Source organism: Mixophyes fleayi, chromosome 2, assembly GCF_038048845.1.
Source record: "Mixophyes fleayi isolate aMixFle1 chromosome 2, aMixFle1.hap1, whole genome shotgun sequence".
NCBI lineage: Eukaryota > Metazoa > Chordata > Amphibia > Anura > Limnodynastidae > Mixophyes > Mixophyes fleayi.
The window spans coordinates 192783276-192806592 of record NC_134403.1 but is presented as its reverse complement, the minus strand read 5'-3'; the positions used below and the strand labels follow the sequence as shown (position 1 = coordinate 192806592).

Sequence of the window (23317 nt, the reverse complement as noted above, 5' to 3'; positions counted from 1 at the left end):
GGGTCATATTTAGAAACTAGCCAAGATTTCAGGATCAGGTAAAATGTATTCATATTAATATGTGACTGTAAGCTTTGAGTTAAGGCTAATGCTTGGGCTAAAGTTACAGCTAGAGTTTTGACAAAAGATTTTAGTAGAAGCAATAAAATTACTGTCAATTAAGATTATTTTTTTTTTCCTTTTTAGGGAGTTTTTGGCCAGGGACTTTTTCTTATTCTGAATTTCCTGGATATATGTTATGCCCTCAGTTTTCAAGTAGGCGACGAAAGGACATCCTGTAGCGAATCAGATATCAGAATGTTCACAACAGCACAGATCATTTCAAGAGATGAGTTTGCTGATCTTGTGAGAGGCCGTGACCTGTCCACCTCTGTGACTGTGTGAGGGCAATCAGCATTTGACAGGGGTAATGTCATAATTTGAAGAATGAAGTGAAGGTAAGGATTAAGTCTCAGACTGAGAGTTACAAATTGGACTAAGGGGCATTGATGTAAGGTTCCTATCAATTGTACCTTTATATTAATCAAATCTATATATCCAACTTGTGTTCTTTTTTTCTTTTGACTCGGATATCTTAGGAACTCTTGATTCATGTAATCTATTGTTTGTAACAGGTGATATATTTTTAGAATAATAAAGGTCACAATAACAGCTCATTTAGGCCCACTCATCCTGCTCTATTCTTAGAAGGCATAACTGTATATTCTCTGCGCTCTTTAGCCCAGGGAGTTGTCCTCTTAATAAAATGGCTCTGTCTGCCTAGCAATAGGGAACTACAGAGGAACATTGATTGGCACCTAGCCATTTACAAGTGTTATGATGCTAATGCTACTAATAGGGCTAAAACATAATAGAAAAGATGACTGGAATTTATTCCCAGAAGATTTGTCAACAATACCTTATCTAGAAACTTTAACTATATTAAGTTCTGTTCTGTTAAGACAAATTTTTTGCTAGATATTTAACTATCATTGAACTCTCTAACACTTCTCTAATACGATGATACTTTATACCGTGAGAAATTACCTTTACAAATGTGCAATTTAGATTATTTATTCTGTTTAGTTATGTTTATCAGATGCTGTGTGACTTGAAAGCCACAGCTCATCAGGTCATGTCACAGAGTACCTGATTTTCCTAGTGACATAAAACAAGCACTGTTTACTGTGACCGCAGCTGGCAAGAGACAGGGAACAGGTTGTGAGATGGGCGTGTTCTTTGCCTCTTTTTCCTAAGCACTTCCTTGTCACTTGCTCTTTCACACACAATCTCACTGCTGGCATAAGGCCTGGTGTTCCTTCCAGCTGGCAGGAAATGAAGAGAATTTGGAAGCGCATTGTTGAAATGCAGTATTGGTCACTCACACAGCAGATGATAGAGGCATGCTGGGACATGTCAGAATTTTATTACAAATTTCTATGTCACAATCTTTCTGTTTGTGTTAAAAAAAAAATCTTTGGTTTAACTTTGCTACTCTTTCTCTTTGCCCTACACAATCTTGTAGAAAAAATATTTTAGATACCTTAATCATATATTTAGACATGATGCAGAGCAGTAGTGAGCAACTGTCTAGGCTGTGTAAATAGCTCATGATAGTTCTCTGATCTCATAATATGATGATTGCAAAGAAATGTATTTACAGGCATATGTCCAGCCGGATGCATAAAATTTAATCAAACACAAATACAATTTAAGTTATATTAAAGTTAAATACAGTCATCTGTAGTTTGCACCTTTAACAATCAAACAGGAATATTCTTTCCTGCATTAGTCTAAATGGAATGGAGGAGTACATACACAATCAGCTAAACAGTAGCTAGTAAAGCTGGTCTTCATCATAAAACTCATTATCGTTGCACTTGCCCTTTACACAGCCTTATCAAGTTTCCCTAAATATGTACGTGTACAAACTTTACTTTTTCTTATCTTAGCATATTTTGATATACTTCTCGCTATTTTTTTTTTCCTGCAGTAATATGTTTTGTAGGCAGCTAATATTTCCTCTGATAGTGACATTGAGGTATGAATATAATACATAGAGAGTGAGTATTTTGTAAAGAAGCGATATAAATACACATTGCGTGAGAGAAAGGCACCATTAAAAAATAGTCTGATGCCTTTACAAAGACAAATCCTTATTTTATACATCAAGCTTTAATTTTTATACACAAATGTCCACATAAGAGCCATGTTTAACATATATTTGCTACTCTTCTTCTGTACTTGTGTGGTTACGATCAGGATTAATATTTAATGGTGGTCTGTAGTATAGAGCATGTTCTAGCCAATGGTGTGATCTGGATGGAAATCCCCTAAATCAGAGGTGCTCAAACCCAGTTCTCAGGAGGTACCAACAGGTCATATTTTCAGGATATCTGTCTGTAGAAACCAGTGGGATAACTACTGACCCAGCCAAATAGATTAACACGTGCAGAGCCGTAACTAGGGTGGTGCGGGCGGTGCCGTCGCCCCGAGCGCAAGCCCGAGGGGGCGCAGCAGCCGCCCGCTACCTTCCCCTCTGTGGCTCAAAGTAAAAAAAAAATATCTAAAAAAAATAAAATAAAATAAAAAAATATTGCCCCCCCCCCCCCGCGACTCATGCAGGGGGGGTGCCGCGAGTCGGGGGAGGGGGGGTCGGGTGCCGCGAGTCGGGGGAGGGGCTAGTGTGGTGGCTGGTCAAAGAATGATCACACTGTCTGTCAGACAGTGTGTATAAAGTTATTTGTCAGGACCCGCCCCCTCCCCTTCCAGGATGCTGTGCTCCGCTCCACCCCCCCCTCTGAAAAGAAAGTGAGGAGCGGCCATTGCTGAGCAGAGAGAGTGAGTCCCCTGCATCTACTGCTGACTGCTATGCTGACCATCCAGGAGGGAAGAAAAATAGGTAAGTAAATGTTATATTGTAATTAAAATATATATTTAAAAAAAAAAAATAGGAAATAGGGTGCTCCATCCAGGAGCAAAAACTGAGGGAGTGTAGTGGGGAAGCAAAATCTATGGGGGCAGGGGACATGAAAATGTATAATGATTATTTTTTGGTATTGTATTTTTTGGTATTTTGCATTTATGTATTCTCCCCTGTCCCTCTCATCTACCCCATCTGTGCCACCTTCTCCCCAGTCCCTCTCATCTACCCCCTTGTGCCACCTTCTCCCCAGTCCCTCTCATCTACCCCCCTGTCCCACCTTCTCCACAGTCCCTCTCATCTACCCCCCTGTGCCACCTTCTCCCCAGTCCTTCTCATCTACCCCCCTGTCCCACCTTCTCAGTTCCTCTCATCTACCCCCCTGTCCCACCTTCTCCACAGTCCCTCTCATCTACCCCCCTGTGCCACCTTCTCCCCAGTTCCTCTCATCTACTCCCCCCCCCCATGTGCCACCTTGTCCCCAGGCTCTCTCATCTACTACCCCCTCTGTGCCACCTTGTCCCCAGGCTCTCTCATCTACTACCCCCTCTGTGCCACCTTGTCCCCAGGCCCTTTCATCTACTACCCCCTCTGTGCCACCTTGTCCCCAGGCTCTCTCATCTACTACCCCCTCTGTGCCACCTTGTCCCCAGGCTCTCTCATCTACTACCCCCTCTGTGCCACCTTCTCCCCTGTCCCTCTCATCTACCCCCTTGCACCATCTTCTCCCCTATTCCTCTTACTTGTCATCCTGCAGCCCACTTCCAGCACTGGGTTTATATGTATTTAAAAATCCAAATTTATATAGTGTATGTCGTGTAAAGTACAGGAAATAGAAAATTTGTCATTTTCATATTCATAATCTATGATTTCTATTTTCCTCCACATAGTGTCTATTGCAAAAAATACAGGTGTAGCCAAGGGCTCTTATATTTCTTCCCTATAGTGAGAGAAATTTGTATAGGTTACACCTGTATTTTTGAGGCTACCAACTACACAGCAATACAAAAGAATTCATTCAGTAAAGTGCTAGCCACACCCCCACATTAGGTTGGCCACACCCACTTGGCAAATGTCACTCCCACTTAGATGGGGGGCGCCGGTGCCCTGTCTCGCCCAGGGCACTAAAATGTCTAGTTACGGCACTGAACACGTGTACATGATTAAAGAAATCCTGCAAAACAAGAACTGTTGGTAGTTTTTGAGGACTGAGTTTGGGCACCTATGCCCTCATTGAAGAGATAGGACTGAGTTATTCCCAGAAACTACATTACTTAATAAACTGGATTTGTTTACAAGTTAGATTGAACAGATGAAGAAGACCCCTTCAGGAACGGAGTAGGCATATGGGCTATTTGAATCACAAATGAAATTTTAATTGGCTCTAAAGAGTAACTGTTGCTCTGAAGCAGGAGTGGATAGGGAACATAAAGTGGCCCTTGATCAGTTGCTGCTTGTCTGGATCCTGGAATGCTGGGGGCCCTATTTGGAAAAAAAATGAGTACATGAAATTTAGAAAACTCCAACAAGCTCCGGTGTTAAATCAAAAGCACACACATTTAATAAATAGGCTTCCCTCCAGCCCCAAAATTAAAATGCTAGAATTCACATTTAATAAACATATTTCCCTCCCTCCAAACAGCCCCAGCAATAAATTAACAGCATTTACATTTAATAACTATAACCATTTCCCACGACCATGCCGGCATTAAATAATTCATATTCATATTTAATAAATAGCCCTCTTCCCAAACTCAGCCCCATATTTAATTAATAGTTCCAAACCATCCCACCATTAAATTACCGGTCCCGTCACCTTAAATCAATAGACTCCACTATTAAATTAAATAGCACCACCATAACCCCACAATTAAATTAATAGCACCTACCATTAAATAATTAGCTCCAACCTGCAGTCCACCATTAAATTACTCACCTACCTCCCACCCAAATTAAAGTAGAGAACGTCAACAGCCCCAGCAATATATTAATAGAATTTATGTTTAATAAATATAGGTTTGGTGGAGGTCGTGGTAGGTTTCAGTATGATTCTTAGCATATGGAATGTAGCTAAAGGTGGGAAATGTTGACCTGCCATGGATGTATGCATTTTTGGGTTTCAATGCAGCCACAAGCTTCAGTAGATGTTTTAAATGTATAGAATAAGACTATTAACAAAACTAACTATTGTCGAAGTCAGCAAATTGGATAAAGTCATTTCAATTAAAGTCTAGCAAACTTGGTTGTCTTTGTCTGAAAAGATGCGTACGGTACGCATCGACGTACAAGGGCACGCTACGGCGTGAAAGGGCGTACGCATCCACTACACGTGGCAGCAACAGTAATTGGTCTTTTACCATACATTCGCACAAACACGCATACTTATAAAATAGTACACATTATTGGTAGTTGCAACACATAGTCAGTTATGTCGAAATATAGTAGTATTTATATGTTATATCAGAGTTACATGCATATTAGTGAAATACACAGAACGGGTTAAAGGAATAACATCATGAGTGGTATCATAATGAACCTTGTTACATATCCTACTGTTTGGTGCGCTCTGCGAGGGAATCGCAGAGTGCATACGCAAGTTATGAATGATAGGGAATTATGAACTACTTAAGACTAAGGAATTCTGGCGGGAAGAGCAGAGCATACCCCCTGCAGAGATGACCCCCTCCTTTGGATTCCTTAGGATGAACCAGCCAATGATTGACGACCCCTTGGACATTCCTGAGACCCGGACCAATAGATGCAAGCCATACCATCTTCATTGTATTACTGTACTTGATTGTGTATATAAGCAGCAGCTTGTGATCCAGAGTGCAGACTTCTTGTCCCCAGACTTCAGGATTGAATGACTGCACTGGATCCAGAGCGCCTGCGTAAAGTAACGGCTGTATTTACTATTACATCGCTTGAGCATATTTTTTCCACTTATTGCGAATAAATCTTTGTGCGTTGGAAACACAAATCGAGGTTCGACAATCGTTATTGGTTAGCGACAATACGCACATTACAATTTGGGGGCTCGTGAGCTTTGGAGGTTTCGTTGCCGATGATACGCAAGACCAACGGATTTCGGTTCCTCAACAAAGGGTGGAGACGCGTCATAAACGGGTAAGAACGCATGGTGTTCAAAACCTGAATTTTACTCTGTGTTGCGAAACCGAATGTCCGTTTTGCATTATCTAGGGCACGCTAACTAGAACCTAGGGACAAAAGAGAAAACTGTTTCTTTTTTCTGTCATTGTGCGTTTTAACTGTATTGCATTGTTTAGCGTATGTGTACTTCCTGCTGTGCGTACGCGAACTTCCGGTAAACTTGCCACGTGGTTAAACAATCGTGTTGATAGTTATTATACATGCATAGTATAATTACTTGTGAAAGCCTCTGAGACATTATTACTATTGTTGGGAACTTTTGATTTTCTGCGCAGAAAAGGTGTATAGTGTGTGATGTTGTAACGTAGATACACTGTTTTATTGTTGAGGTGCTCAGTTGCTGTCTGACGAGGCGGATTGCCCAACTGAAGGACGGTATACAGGGCAGGTATACCGAATGCGAAAACTGGGTTTTCGCAAAGCGCTACCAATAGATCGCAAGGTTTGCTAATAATTAGTATTGGTAGGCAGTGCGATCCGGTCGCACCGTTAGTGCGAATTGGTGAAGCAGCTAGGAGGAATTATACTGGAAAGGCAGGTTGATTGTATCGACTTTGCGCTCCCAGCGATAATAAACTCAGCAGATTTTGTGGTTTAGCCAGGGTATCGAGGAGCTGATAGCCCTTGGGGCCCACAGTGATATTTCTGTATTAGGGAAAAGCGAGTGAGCGCGGCTAAAGGAAATACGTTCACCGAAGATTATAGATCTCTAGCGGTGAGTATAGCAACAGAGTTGAAATTATTAGGTGGAAAGAACAGAGCATTGCGGTGTGTCTGTATTTCACATTTGGCCGGAAGGAACAGAGCATTGCGGTGTGTCTGTGTTCCGGGTAGAAGGTATATTGTTCAACATGGGTGCTAAGCATACGCTAGAGATGGTCAGTGTACTGCCTAAGGAAGGCCCTATTGGTTCAGCGAGGTTTCTCATGTGTAAGAAGTATGGTGCATATGCAACTGTGTATTGTGACACGTGGGTCGGGATGACCAAAGCTTGTGATAGGCCTTTCCCAACAATAGGGAGTTTTAATGCAGAGGTACTGAATACTGTAAAAGATAGAATATGGTTGATCAAGTCAACGAAAAAGAGAAATAGACATAATGATTGTTTAAAATTGTGGCAAATGGAAGGTAACACGTTGCAGAGCAGCGAATGCAAACCGGAAATAGGCGTGTCGAAAAGCGCGCGCAAGGCGGATGTAACCATTGAGAAGCGTGGCGAACTCAGCGCAAGCGCGCCCCCGCCACCTTATGTGGCGGGAGGGGTAAGTACAGCCGTTGTTAAAACTGAAAATAGAAAAATTACTAAGTTGTACCCTGTTTTAAATCAGTTTCAATCAAGTGTATCTGAAAACGAAGATGAACCCACTGTGATTTCGGCCATTGCCCATGCTGTTAATGTACTAGAGGCTCAGCGCAAGTATGAGAAAATGGCTGAGATAGGTGAGAGTAGCGTGATCACTAGGAGTGAAAGTGTTCTAAATCTAGGGCCTGTAAATCCTGTAGCGTCCCCTGAAGTTAGTGTACCAGAAGGTGTGTTCCCGGTCCGCACAATATCAGTTCCCAATGGGAAACCGGATAAGGATGGTGTAGTTCCTTTAAGAAATGTTACAATGCATTGTCCCTGGACTAGATCAGAATTACGTTCCATTATGACTGAATTCCCAGATCCTAGAAAAGAGTTAGCTAAATGTCAGAAATTTGTTAAAGACTTAGGGAATGCTCATGAACCAACCAGTAAGGATTGGCGGGTAGTGTTGAGGGCGTGTCTTCCTCCCAATACTAACATACAAAAATTTATTGGAGATTGTTTGTTGGAGGAAGATGACACCCTGACTGATGAGATTAACCAACGGAATATAGAACAAATTGTCAAACACTTAGCCATCTGTTTTCCAGTAGTAGTAAATTGGAGTAAGATTTTCACCATTAAACAAAAGGATAGTGAAACTGCCTCAGATTACTTTGCTAGAGCTATAACAGCGATTGCACGATTTACTGGGATATCCAACATAAGTGAGGACCCACATCACAGAGAGGTAGCTGTAGGGGTACTGATGGATGGCCTTAGGGAAAATTTAAAGACGAGAGTACAAACCACATTACCTAATTGGAGAGGCGTCACGGTAGACTTCCTTAGGGAGTCTGCTGTGGAGCATGACAAGAACCTTTTTAGAAAAAGGGAAGAGAAAAGTGATAGGTTAATGACGGTAAGTATACAGGCTCTAGAAGGGGTGCATACACGACCACCAGCATACAACCCATATAACAGGAAACCTAAAGTGATCAGGTGTTTCAACTGTAACGAGGAAGGACATTACAGGAGAGATTGTAATAAAGAAAGACTCAATACACATAGGGGTGGGTCACATAGATATCCTCCAAGAAAGGATTCACATAGACTAGAAGACTCACATCTACCCGCGCATATTACGGCAGCAAATGCTGCGCGGGAAATCAATAGTCAGCGCTAGGGGTCAGGTCATACCTGTAGTCTACAGCCAGTGAGGTTAACTGAGAGTCAGAGTGAAGAACCAACAATGATAGTTGACATAGCTGGCAGGAAACAAACTTTTCTTGTAGATACAGGGGCGGCCCGATCTGTGATAACCTCTCCTTTCAATCTACAGGTGACCAGCAAAACTATTCCAGCTATGGGGGTGACGGGAAAAGTGTTACATTATCCTCTAACTAAACCCGCCGAAGTTACTATCGGGCCTCTGCATACTAAGCATTCGTTTCTCTTGGCTGCAGCGGCTCCTACTAACTTGCTAGGGAGAGACTTGTTATGTAAAATGGGATGTGTCATATACTGTACTTCAGATGGTGTGTTCCTAGATATACCCGAGAAGGTTGCACATGAGGTACAGGACATATTGGACACCCCTCCAAGGTTAATGTTACACTCTCCTGTTATAGAACAAAGTCCATCTCAAGTAAAGGGGATGTTGCTGGAAATACCAGGTTCCCTATGGACCAGAGATGGACAGGACACTGGACTGATGGCAAACGTAGCCCCTGTCATGGTCAATCTAAAAAGTGGTAGGATAGCTCCAAAAATCCCACAGTATCCATTAAAACCGGAGGTGGAACTAGGGGTATATCCTGTTATTGAGAGGCTGTTACAACAAGGGATTTTAATTCGTACAGCCAGTACAGCAAATAGTCCCATTTTCCCTGTGAAGAAGAGTGGGGGGAGGGGCTATAGATTAGTCCAGGACTTAAGGGGAATTAACAAAGTTGTTGAGAGCCAATTCCCCGTAGTGCCGAATCCAGCTGTCATCCTCATGCAGATTCCACCGTCTGCCAGTCATTTTACTGTCATTGATCTATGTTCTGCTTTCTTTTCAGTCCCTCTTCACCCTGACTGCCAATACCTTTTTGCATTCTCCTACAGGGGAGTGCAATACACATGGACCAGACTACCCCAGGGGTTCATTGACAGCCCCAGTATTTTCTCCCAAGCCTTACATGACTGTTTGCAATCCTTTCAACCCCACAATGGGTCTGTTCTAATTCAATATGTGGACGATTTGTTGTTGTGCTCTGATTCTTTTATGTCATGTTTACATGATACTAAATTGTTGTTGCTTCATCTTTCACAAACAGGGCACAAGGTGGCAAAGGATAAATTACAGCCATGTCAGACTAAGGTCAAATACTTAGGACACTGCCTCACTAAGGGGCTAAGACACCTGACAACCGACAGAATTGAGGCCATACAACACATGACCCTGCCACAGAGCCAGAAGCAGATTCGTACTTTCTTGGGGATGTGTGGATACTGTAGGTCCTGGATCCCAGGTTTTTCTATTCTGGCATTACCATTGCAGGAGCTAGTCTCTTCCTCAAAACCAGAACGTGTCATACACACAGAAGAGTCGGAGCAAGCGTTCTTTAATCTTAAAGATAGTCTGACAAGAGCACCTGCATTGGGAATACCTGATTATGAAAAGCCTTTTGAGCTATTTTGTACAGAAGCTGATGGCTGTGCAGCAGGTGTCCTCACACAGAAACATGGTGACGCTAGCAGACCGGTAGCATACTACAGTGCACAATTAGACAATGTGGCAAGGTCACTCCCAACATGTCTCAGAAGTGTAGCAGCAACGGCCCTTCTAGTAAGTAAGAGCGAGGATGTAGTATTAGGACATAATTCAACCATCTATACACCCCATGCTGTATCAGCTCTGTTAAATTCAGCCCAAACCAGACATGTTTCTTCAGCTAGATTCACAAAGTGGGAACTAGCCCTGATGGCACCCTCAAACATCACCATCAAACGATGTAGCACCCTAAATCCAGCTACATACCTTCCGTATGTGCCTCAAGAGACACAAAGGGTGGGAGGTGAGGAGACCCTGGTTGATGATGAGTTAGGCAAGAATACTGACACGCATGACTGTATGGAACACCTGAATCAGACCTTTACTGCAAGGCCCGACATATGTGACACCCCCTTAGAAAATGTAGATTTTACGTTTTATACAGACGGAAGTTGCCATAGACAGACAGAGACAGGAGAGCTATGTACTGGTTACGCTGTTGTAGACGATCAGGATGTGGTAGAAGCTGAACCCCTTGGTCCACCTCACTCAGCCCAGGTGGCGGAACTAGTAGCACTAAGGAGAGCGTGTGAATTGGCAGAGGGTAAATCAGCCAACATATATACTGACTCTAGGTACGCCTTCAGGGTAGTGCATGATTTTGGGGCCCTTTGGCGCCTTAGAAACTTTACGACAGCAGCAGGTACACCAGTGGCACACTCACAACACATAAAAGGACTTCTGACAGCGATACAGTTACCCAGAACAGTAGCCGTCATAAAGTGCAAAGCCCATACCTTTGAAGAAGACCCAGTGTCATTGGGCAACAACAGGGCAGACGAAGCTGCTAAATGGGCAGCAGGGCAACCTATGACTGTATCGACCGAGACTATGATGGTTTTTCAGACATTAGACACGCAGAAATTAATTGAAATGCAAGATTTGTGTTCCCTGCAGGAGAAGGCGGTCTGGAAGGCGAAGGGATGTGGTCAAGAGTCCTCAGGACTCTGGAGGGATGGACAAGGTAAGCCTGTAGCTCCCCGAACATACTATCCAAGCCTGGCTGAAGCAGCACACGGCCTGACTCACCTGGGTAAAGAAGGTATGTGCAAACTGGTGAGAGCATACTGGTGTGCTCCCGGATTTTCCTCTCAAGCTGGTAAGAAAGCAATGTCATGTCTTACTTGTTTGAGGAAAAATGTTGGGAAAACTATTCCAACTGAGCCATCCCACATCCCTCCTACAGACGGACCTTTTCAGGTAATACAAATTGACTATATCCAACTACCACCGTGCAGGAATCTGAAGTATGTGTTAGTGTGTATTGATGTGTTTTCCGGTTGGGTAGAAGCATATCCGGCAGCCACTAATACTGCTGTGTTCACTGCAAAGAAAATTGTACAAGACTTTGTGTGTAGGTTCGGTATCCCTAGAATCATTGAAAGTGATAGGGGTACCCATTTTACTGGTGATGTCTTCCAAAATATGTGTAAACTCATGGGAATCAGTAGCAGACTTCACACCCCTTACCGACCACAAGCCAGTGGTAAGGTGGAGAGAGTAAACGGTACTATCAAGAACAAACTAGGTAAGATAATGGCTGAAACTGGGTTGGCATGGCCTGAGGCTTTGCCGTTGGTCCTCCACAGCATTCGAACCACTCCTAGACCTCCTCTTAATCTGTCCCCCTTTGAGATACTGTTCGGACGACAACCTCATTTGATCGTGAGTCCACAAGACGACTTAAAGTGTAATAATGAAGTGACTGTACAATATCTTATAAGAATGAGTAGACAGCTGAAACAACAACAACAAAAACTAAAAATGCTGTCACCTGGTATGCCAGAAACGAACTGTCATGATGTTGAACCTGGAGACTATGTTATGATCCGCAATTTCTTACGTTCAGGTTGTTTAACAGACCGTTGGGAAGGCCCGTACCAAGTGCTGCTGACCAGTAATACATCACTGAAGGTTGCAGAGAGAGACACTTGGGTCCATTCCACCCACTGCAGGAGAGTCCATAATCCGGAGAAAGTGCAAGACAAGACTCAGACCGACGACATAGAGCTGTCACTTGTGAGCCTGTTCCGGGAGACCTAAAGCCTGCAGTTAAGACACCTGAACCAGAGACGTTGCCTCAGAACTATCTCTCCAGCGATGGAGTGGCGGTTTTTGTTTTTCTTTTGTTCCAGGATTTTCCTTGTTTTTACTTTCTCTAGGACATTCTATTTTTGTGAAGGAGAATGGAGGATGGAGGAGAGTTCTGGGAGTGATACGGATGAAATGGAGGCCGAAGAAAAGTTAATAGGATATCCTGAGCAGCCCATTATCAAACTTGGTCCAGGGGTTATGAAAAGGTCTGCTAGCTCAGGAACTCGGAGGCAGTGTGAGGGGCTATTGTCTGATGAGTATTGTATCTGCAAGTTCTGCAACTCCCTAGTTGACGAGAGATGCATCCAACGATGCCAGTCCCCCAGTACTCTGAATATAGGCGGGCATCCATTGGAGGATTATCACTCCCTGGTGGGTAAGGTGCTAAACCAAACTGAGTGTTGGGTGTGCTCTCACGTGCCTCAAGGGCAGCATAACATAGGACTAGTGCCATTCCCGCTAAACATATCCGAAGTACTCGAATTAAGGGGTGGGAGGCCCATAGAAGGGAGGTACAATAACACTAGGTCCCCTAGTCTGACGCTTCGACAATACTCCATAGGCAGATCGTTGCTGTGCCTAAACATATCTCATGCAAAGCGCCTGGAGAATTGGGAGGCTGACCTATCAGATCAGACAATGGCTCGCCACACTCATTTTAGAGAGAGACTCACAAGGTCACTACTAGGCAGGAATGCTGATGGAAGTCACAAGTTAGGGCGTATAACCAAACATAAGAAGGTATCTATTGGAAAAGTCTCTACAGATAAATGTGAAAATATCATTAATGCCGACACGTGTCTAGAGCAGATGGAGACACTAGGCATGGGTAGTTTTATCAAAACTCTGTGTGATATAATTCATGGGCATACTGTTCCTTATGTTCTCCCTGATGATGTGTATTTTGTTTGTGGGAGGAAAGCTTATTCCTGGGTGACTCCGAGTTCCAAGGGCTTGTGTTTCTTAGCTAAACTGGTTCCTGAAATCATGACTATTACTCATGAAGAAATGGTAGATATTCACAAGACTACATCACCACCATACATACACACACAGTATGAACACCGTGGCAAGAGAAATATGATTCCTGGTGAGGAACCCATAGCTACAAAATTGATTAGTGAAACTGCTGGTTTCCAAGTTATGGTTGCTCTAGATCTCACCAGGACCGCTCGGGGAACATTAAACTTTAAATATATCCAAGACCTAGCTAAATTAATAGATAATATCACCGAGATGTATGATGACACTTTCAGGTATACTGGAAGGGAGCTACAAGCGTACAAGAAGGAGTTGGTGCAACATAGACTGGTACTAAATTATCTCACCTCTATTACTGGTGGGTACTGTGTGACACTGGCCACCCAGTTCGGTGTCAAATGTTGCACGTACATTACTAATAATACGGAAGACCCTAAAGAGGTTATAGACCGGAAGATGGATGAAATTTTGCAGCTGAAATGGGAATTTCGAAAGAGCCATAATTCTTCGTTATATGAGGTCGGGGAAAAGGTGGCGGGTTGGTTCTCATGGTTGAACCCAGCAAAATGGTTCTCCGGTCTGGGGGAGTGGGTACAGGAAATGATTGCGAGTGTAGGTAAGCTCCTTCTCCTTATACTGGGTGTCATCTTAGCAATTGGTTTAGTTGTCAAATGTGTTCCTACTGTGTTGAAGTGTGGAAAACGGTCTCATAAGAGTAACACTGAGAAAGAGACTGAAAGGGTGGTACCAGATACCGAGATCATGGTCTGTGAAGAAGTATTGTATAATCCTGAACTTGAAACGGTGATTGGGTGATAGTTTATTACACTATCAAAGGGTGGAACTGTCGAAGTCAGCAAATTGGATAAAGTCATTTCAATTAAAGTCTAGCAAACTTGGTTGTCTTTGTCTGAAAAGATGCGTACGGTACGCATCGACGTACAAGGGCACGCTACGGCGTGAAAGGGCGTACGCATCCACTACACGTGGCAGCAACAGTAATTGGTCTTTTACCATACATTCGCACAAACACGCATACTTATAAAATAGTACACATTATTGGTAGTTGCAACACATAGTCAGTTATGTCGAAATATAGTAGTATTTATATGTTATATCAGAGTTACATGCATATTAGTGAAATACACAGAACGGGTTAAAGGAATAACATCATGAGTGGTATCATAATGAACCTTGTTACATATCCTACTGTTTGGTGCGCTCTGCGAGGGAATCGCAGAGTGCATACGCAAGTTATGAATGATAGGGAATTATGAACTACTTAAGACTAAGGAATTCTGGCGGGAAGAGCAGAGCATACCCCCTGCAGAGATGACCCCCTCCTTTGGATTCCTTAGGATGAACCAGCCAATGATTGACGACCCCTTGGACATTCCTGAGACCCGGACCAATAGATGCAAGCCATACCATCTTCATTGTATTACTGTACTTGATTGTGTATATAAGCAGCAGCTTGTGATCCAGAGTGCAGACTTCTTGTCCCCAGACTTCAGGATTGAATGACTGCACTGGATCCAGAGCGCCTGCGTAAAGTAACGGCTGTATTTACTATTACATCGCTTGAGCATATTTTTTCCACTTATTGCGAATAAATCTTTGTGCGTTGGAAACACAAATCGAGGTTCGACAATCGTTATTGGTTAGCGACAATACGCACATTACACTATGAAGCAGGATTTGTCCACGATACTACATAGAAACTGAAAACATTGTCTTTGAATAGATTTTTTTTTTGGTGCTGTAGGTTTCCTAGTTGCTTGTGTTAATTAATAAGTGGAATTCAAATGGAGGGATGAGAGAAACCTATCTAAGCACACATTAATGTTAGGAGAGTAAGATGAGTTTACCTAAAGGGTCCATGGGATGGGGGGGACCTTTATAGGAGCACCAAAGTCTCCATACTATTTGAAAAGGGAAGGATATTTGGTAAGTTTGTGCGCCTTAAGTTTGTCCCACAAGTCTATTGTGAACTGAAAGGTGGGAAAAGAGTATGACAAAGCTGGTCTATAGTATTTGGGAAGCCATGAGAGAAAATTTAAAGTTTATTTTCAATCACTACCCATTTTGTATACAGAGAAACATATTTTAAAAGACTGTGGAGCAAAATTAAGGGACTTGAGAGAGTCAGCAATATGTCATCAACAAATAATGATATCTTATATTGATTAAATCCCACTTGTCAATTCTTAGATCCCCTTCACATCCGGGTTTAGCCGCATTGTGGCAGCTAAAGGGTCAATGCATAATGTGTATATTAGTGGAGAGAAGGCAATCCTGCTTAATAACATTGGATGAAGTAAGCTTGCTAGTCAAAATTGCTGAGGAGGGTGTGATGTATAATATTTGAATAGCTTTTAAATAATTACTATGAAAGTCCAGTTGTTTAAGTGTATGGAAGATGAAGGTTCAAGAAAGACTATCAATGACTTTCTGTGCATCCAGGGCATCCAGGAACCATTTAAATTTTAAATTTGTTTATGTGTGCAATAAGATTAATCCTTCTCTTGGCATTGTCCTGTGACAGTCTGGTAGGGACAAATCCCAATTGATGGGGGTTAAGAAGGTCATATAATTATTGAGCCAATTAGAGAACGCTTTTTCAAAGAATTATCAGTGTTCAAAAGCGATATTGGTCTGTAGTTAATACATCTGTTTGGATCATTACTTGGTTAAAGAATCACTATTATTTTGAAGCGTGTTTAGTCTGCATGGAATTTGCCCCCTTGTAATATGCAGGTAAACACTTGTGTCAGCCACGGGGTCAGGCCCTTTTAAATGCCCTATAATAAGACATTGAAAAACAACCACAACCAGGAGATTTTGAAGATATTTGAATTTTAAGAGCAAGTTTTACTTCTCCAGTTAATTCCTGAGTAAATGAATGTACCTTGAAATGGTCCAATTTGGGCAATTCACACCTATTCAGGAAGGATTGAATTGCAGTTAAATCTGCTGATAGGAGGGAATGTTTTATGAATGTTATATAGCAAGTCATTATAACTCTATAACTCTGAAATGTCTCGTTAATTGATCTCAGATCATAATTGAGCTTTATTGCCTTTTTCATAAAACTTGTTTTAGCCATCTGAGGTTTCTCTGTCAAAATTGTATTTTTCCTCTCAGTTTTGTGACTTGTTTTAATAGTTTGGGTGATTATGATTACTTATGAATTCTTTCTAGTTATGTATTTTTTAAGTGAATGTGTTCAGTGTGCACTTGTTTTTTTTCGGTGTGATGCATACATTATTATTGCTCCCCTGATACAGCTTTATGTGAATTTAAGTTTAGCTTGAAATATTCTTTTAAGGTGGATGAAATGGTTTCTTTGAAATGTGGAATTTTAAGAAGTAGGGCGCCCTAGTATTCTTCATAAAGTCAAAAGATCTGTTATTGTGGAATGGTCTGACCAGATGTTTGTAACTGGCCTGATTCATTAAGGATCTTAACTTGAGAAACTTCTTATTTCAGTCTCCAGGACAAAGCCATGTCACAATGCAAGGGGTGAAAATTAGGATTTTGTTTTGCACATAAGTTAAATACTGACTGTTTTTTCATGTAGCACACAAATATCAACTTTAAATTTCAGTGTACAAATAAGCTTTCAAGTATTTCAAGTATTCAAGGTTGTCGAAGTCGTATAATTGGATGAACGAAAGCATATTGGTTAATATTGTTTTAGTGGTCGATTGCACGTGGCATACAGCGATCGCAAGATAAAATACACACGTACACACTCGCATTACAACATTTAGTTATTTATATAATTCATATTCATATTGGTTCCGTTACACAGTAATTTATGAGCAGATAGTATTTAGTTTATTATTAGTTTATATAATATGAATATACGTACACTTCAGTGTTATTTAAGGTTCAGGTTATAGGAAAGGTATCATGTCTGGTATCATATTAAACCCCTATTCATCAGCAGCTGTCCGGTTCATTCGGCGAAGAGATAGCACATTGCATACTCAAGTTATTGTTGTTAGGGAATAAACCTTTAATATGATGCTGGCTGTAAAATGCTAATGGACTGTTTGTAATTGGAGTTTTGGCGGGAAGAACAGAGCTCATCCCCTGGAGAGATGACCCCCACCTTTGGATTCCTTAGATTGAACCAGCCTATGACCTATTTACCCTGGGCCCATCTGAAGTCTGGACCTATAGAAACAAGCCACGTCATCTCTATTGCTCACTCTGTAACACTGAAAGTATATATAATCATAGCTGCACCCCCACTAGCCTCAGTCTACTCTGATCACAGTATTCAAGGGTGAACTACTGTTCACTGGTGCCGTTGTTAGCGCAGTGGTATGTATGTATCTTTTGGTATTGGCTGTACTGTACTGTATCATAATATAATCATGTATTGAACTGTTAAACTTTGCATCTGCGAAAATAAATCACTTTGTGCCTTAGAAACACAATACAATCGCTTGGGCAATGCATATTTGAAAATGATAAAATTACTTTAATAATTTGGGGGCTCTGAGCGGTGAGGTTACATTATCTGAAGGTACGCAATGCTTGCGGATTTCGGTTCCTCAACAAAGGGTGGATGGACGCGTCACATACGGAGAAGAACGCAATGTGTTCAAAACCTGTTCTTCACTCTGTGTTGAGAAGCCGAATGTCCGCTGTTGCATAATCCGAAGGAGCGCTAACTAGAATCTAGGGACAAGAAAGAAAAATGTTTCTTTTTATTGTCGTTTTGCGTTTTTAAAGGGTATTATTATTATTCATTTTTATTTATAGGGCGCCACAAAGTATCCGTAGCGCCGTACAAGGACAAACAATGGCACAGTACAAGGTGAAACAGCACAGTACAAGTAACAGTAAGCACTATAACTCTGGGGGCTCAGGCACAGCATGAAAGAGAGGGAGGGAGGGGAAAAGTGAGTACAGGCAGGTAACTATGGCCCAAGAGGGTGGGCACGGATGACAGGTTGAGAGTCACTGAGGGGAGCGGAGAGAAGTGAGAGGAGACAGAGGGCAGAGGGACTGAGAGGAGGTGAGCTGAGTAGCTGGAGAGCGCAGTTAAAAGTGATGGAAACAGAAGGTAGGAGAGCCCTGCTCAAAGGAGCGAACAATCTAAAGGATTGCATTGCATTGTATTGCATTGCATAGGGTATGTGTACTTCCTGCATTGAGTATGTGTATTTCCGGTATTGTTACCACGTGTTTAAACAATTATGTTCATAGTCTGTTATATATGTATAGTATAAGCCAGTGGTTCCCAAACTTTTGCAGTTCACGGCACCCTCAGAGTCTCCAAATTTTTTCAAGGCACCCCTCCAAAATAATTACTGAACAGTCCTGTTTTAGAGGTAGTTGGGTCAAAAAGTTGTAATAAGTATTTAGGTCACAACAGAAATTCTTATTTAGTTGTATGCAAAAATGCCCCTCTGCATCCAGGCACACTGCCTCCTCTGCATCCAGGCACACTGCCCCCTCTGCAACCAGGCACACTGCCCTCTCTCACGTTGCCCCCTCTGTCACGCTGGCCCCCTCCTCTGCCCTCTGTCACGCTGGCCCCCTCCTCTGTCCTCTGTCACGCTGGCCCCTCCTCTGCCATCTCTCATGCTGTCCCCCTCCTCTGCCCTCTCTCCCCCTCCTCTGTCCTCCTCCTCTGCCATCTGTCCTCCTCCTCTGCCATATGTCCCCCTCCTCTGCCCTCTGTCCCCTCCTCTGCCCTCTGTCCCCCTCCTCTGCCCTCTGTCCCCTTCCTCCTCTGCCATCTGTCCTCCTCCTCTGCTCTCTGTCCACCTCCTCTGCCCTCTGTCCCCCTCCTCTGTCCTCCTGGTCTGCCCTCTGACCCCCTCCTCTGCTCTCTGTCCTCCTGGTCTGCCATCTGTCCTCCTCCTCTGCTCTCTGTCCCCCTCCTCTGCCCTCTGTCCTACTCCTCTGCCCTCTGTCCTCCTGGTCTGCCATCTGTCCTCCTCCTCTGCTCTCTGTCCTCCTGGTCTGCCATCTGTCCTCCTCCTCTGCTCTCTGTCCTCCTGGTCTGCCATCTGTCCTCCTCCTCTGCTCTCTGTATCCTCGTCTGCCCTCTGTCCCCCTCTGCCCTCTGTCCCCCTCCTCCTCTGCCCTCTGTCCTCCTCCTTTGCCTCTGTCCTCCTCCTCCTCTGCCCTTGGTCTGCTCTCTGTCCCCCTCCTCCTCTGCCATCTGTCCTCCTGGTCTGCCCTCTGTGCCCCTCCTCCTCTGCCATCTGTCCTGCCCTCTGTCCCCCTCTTCCTCTGCCCTCTGTCCTCCGCCTTTGCCATCTGTCCTCCTTCTCCTCTGCCCTCAGTCTGCTCCCTGTCCCCCTCCTCCTCTGCCATCTGTCCTCCTGGTCTGTCCTCTGTCCCCCTCCTCCTCTGCCATCTGTCCTCCTGGTCTGCCCTCTGTCCCCCTCCTCTGCCCTCTGTCCTCCTTCTTTGCCATCTGTCCTCCTCCTCCTCTGCCCTCGGTCTGCCCTCTGTCCCCCTCTTCTGTCCTCCTGGTCTGCCCTCTGTCCCCCTCCTCTGCTCTCTGTCCTCCTGGTCTGCAATCTGTCCTCCTCCTCTGCTCTCTGTCCTCCTCCTCTGCCCTCTGTCCCCCTCCTCTGCCCTCTGTCCTACTCCTCTGCCCTCTGTCCTCCTGGTCTGCCATCTGTCCTCCTCCTCTGCTCTCTGTCCTCCTGGTCTGCCATCTGTCCTCCTCCTCTGCTCTCTGTATCCTCGTCTGCCCTCTGTCCCCCTCTGCCCTCTGTCCCCCTTCTCCTCTGCCCTCTGTCCTCCTCATTTGCCTCTGTCCTCCTCCTCCTCTGCCCTCGGTCTGCTCCCTGTCCCCCTCCTCCTCTGCCATCTGTCCTCCTGGTCTGCCCTCTGTGCCCCTACTCCTCTGCCATCTGTCCCCCTCCTCCTCTGCCCTCCTCCTTTGCCCTCTGTCCCCCTCCTCCTCTGCCATCTGTCCTCCTGGTCTGCCCTCTGTTCCCCTCCTCTGCCCTCTGTCCTCCTGGTCTGTCCTCTGTCCCCCTCCTCCTCTGCCATCTGTCCTCCTGGTCTGCCCTCTGTCCCCTCCTCCTCTGCCATCTGTCCTCCTGGTCTGCCCTCTGTCCCCCTCCTCCTCTGCCATCTGTCCTCCTGGTCTGCCCTTTGTCCCCCTCCTCCTCTGCCATCTGTCCTCCTGGTCTGCCCTCTGTCCCCCTCCTCCTCCTGGTCTGCCCTCTGTCCCCCTCCTCCTCTGCCATCTGTCCTACTCCTCTGCCCTCTGTCCTCCTGGTCTGCCATCTGTCCTCCTCCTCTGCTCTCTGTCCTCCTGGTCTGCCATCTGTCCTCCTCCTCCGCTCTCTGTATCCTCGTCTGCCCTCTGTCCCCCTCTGCCCTCTGTCCCCCTTCTCCTCTGCCCTCTGTCCTCCTCCTTTGCCTCTGTCCTCCTCCTCCTCTGCCTTCGGTCTGCCCTCTGTCCCCCTCCTCCTCTGCCCTCTGTCCTCCCTCTTTGCCCTCTGTCCTCCTCCTCCTCTGCCCCACGCCAGGCAAAAAAAAAAGAAAAAAAACAGAAACTTACCAATCCGCGCGGCGCCGGGACCCAGCAGCCTCCTCTCTCCCGCAGCTGTCACTGAATGTGACAGCTGCGGGAGAGAGGAGGCTGCTGGGTCCCGGCGCCGTGTGGATTGGTAAGTTTCTGTTTTCTTTCTTTTTTTTTTGGCTGGCCCGCGGCACCCCAGTGACAGCGCCGCGGCACCCCTGGGAGCCGCGGCGCACACTTTAGGAACCGCCGGTATAAGCATTTGTTAAAAGCTCTGTAAAACTACCATTGTTTGGGAAATCTATTTTCTGTGCAGAAAACAAAAGGTTGTATGTGAATGGTATGCATAAAGATAAGAGAAGAGTTTGCATACTGTTGAAAAGAGATAGATAAGGGAAGAATTTGCATACTGTTGAAGACAGACAAAGAAGTGATTTACTATTGAAAAGACAGGGATATCGGTCGCTGCCTGATGAGGTACACTGGACGGGCAAGGTTGTGTTTGAAATAAGAACACTATTCTAAGTAGTATGTGGTATTTTATGTAACATACGGTGCAGTTTTATAAGTAATATACGGTATTCTAAGTAGTATATGGTGCGGTGTTATTTTAAGTAGTATGTGGTATTTTATGTAACATACGGTGCAGTTTTATAAGTAATATACAGTATTTTAAGTAGTATATGGTGCGGTGTTGTTTTAAGTAGTGTGCGGCATTTTGAGTAGCATGCGGTGTTATTGTAAGTAGTATGTGGTATTTTATGTAGCAAACGGTGTTATAAGTAATATATAGTTATATAGTAATATATATATAGTAAGTAGTATATAAGGTATACGGTGAAAACAGATTTTGCTGGAGAGTCAAGGGTATCGATGAGCTGATAGCCCTTTAGTCCTCAGTGATATTTCTGTGTTAGGAGGTGTGTGGGCGTAGCCTGTGAAACCGTCCACGGATAAAAATCTCTAGTAAGTTCTGTTTGAAAGGAGAACAGGTAAAAAGTCTTTTTGTGTAGCGTTGAGAAATAGATTGTTTTCACAATGGATGCGAAGCAAACGCTAGAGATAGTTCATGTTGTGCTGCCTAATGAATGGCCGGTTAGTTCGGCAAGGTATGTTATGCATAATAAATATGGTGCATACGCATCGGCATATTGTGACAAGTGGGTCAAGATGACCAAGGATTGTGAGAGACCTTTCCCAAACATAGGTAGTTTTGAGTCGCAAGTGTTAAATAATGTTAGAAATAAAATGCGGTTGATTAAATCAACAAAAACGAGAATTAAACATGATGATTGTTTAAAATTGTGGAAAATGGAAGGCATCACGTGGCAGAGCAGCGAGTGCAAACCGGAAGTAGGCGTTGCGAAAAGCGCGTGGACAGTGGAAGTGAGCGTTGAGAAACGTGGAGAACTGAGCGCACGTGCGCCCTCGCAGCCAAATGCGATTGAGGTGATAAGTACAGCCAATACCAAAAATGTTAAGAATGTAACCAGTAACTTGCATACTATAATTTACGTTAAGGATAAGCTATGAAGGGAAGAAGGTGAACCCACCGTCATTTCGGCCACTGCCCATGCTAGTAACATGCGAGAGGCACCACCTGGACAAGGAAAGGGAACGGTTCCACCAACAGGGGCAGCGACTGAAATCGGTGAGAATAATGTAGAGATTAATAAAAGGGGAGACATCCATTATACTGCAACAGTAATTCCAGCAACTAGTTCAGAATGTAGTGATTTAGTAGGTTTGCATCCTGTCTGCACAATAGCAGTTCCCAATGGGAAAGCGGACACAGATGGCGTAGTTCCTATAAGACATGTAGAAATGCATTGTCCTTGGACTAGATCTGAACTGCGTGCAATTATATCTGAGTTCCCAGACCCTAGGAAAGATTTAGCCAAGTGTCAGAAATTTGTTAGAGATTTAGGTTATGCACATGAGCCAGCTAATAAAGATTGGCGAGTGGTGTTTAGGGCCTGTCTTCCTCCGGGTACTGATATACAAAAGTTTATTAAGGATTGTATGTTGGAGGAAGAGAAGTCCTTAACAGATGATGATAATCAGGAAAATATTAAACGCATAATCTCTCAGTTGGCCATATCATTTCCTGTGGTAGTGGACTGGAGTAAAATTTTCACTATCAAACAACAGGATAATGAAAATGCAGTGGACTATTTTTCTAGAGCTCTGATAGCGATGGCCAAATACACTAGGTTATCAGACATAAAGGATAATGTACACTACAGGGAGGTTGCTGTTTCAGTTCTAATGGATGGCCTCAGAGAAAATTTGAAAACAAGGTTGCAAACTTCATTACCGTACTTTAGAGGGATCACTGTAGATGCTCTCAGGGAGTCAGCTATAGTACATGATAAGAATATAAATAAACAGAAAGAGACACTAAGTGATAGGTTAATGATGGTGAGTATCCAAGCACTAGAGGGACGACACACACAACCACAGCATAATGACACCTGGTTTAAGGAAAAGAAACAACATGAGTTGAGGAAGTGTTTTAGATGCACTAAAACGGGACACCAAGCAAAGGACTGTACA

The 23317-nt window shown here is 43.9% G+C and overlaps 1 protein-coding gene across 1 annotated transcript in view; it reads left to right on the top strand.

Annotated features, from left to right (window-relative positions):
- Positions 1-340: 340 nt before the first annotated feature.
- PTP4A2 (protein tyrosine phosphatase 4A2) overlaps positions 341-23317 on the top strand; it is a 62936-nt gene continuing 39959 nt past the window's right edge. The window contains exon 1 of the mRNA XM_075195195.1: positions 341-437. The gene's annotated coding sequence lies outside the window, so the exon portion shown is untranslated. The remainder of the gene's footprint in view (positions 438-23317) is intronic.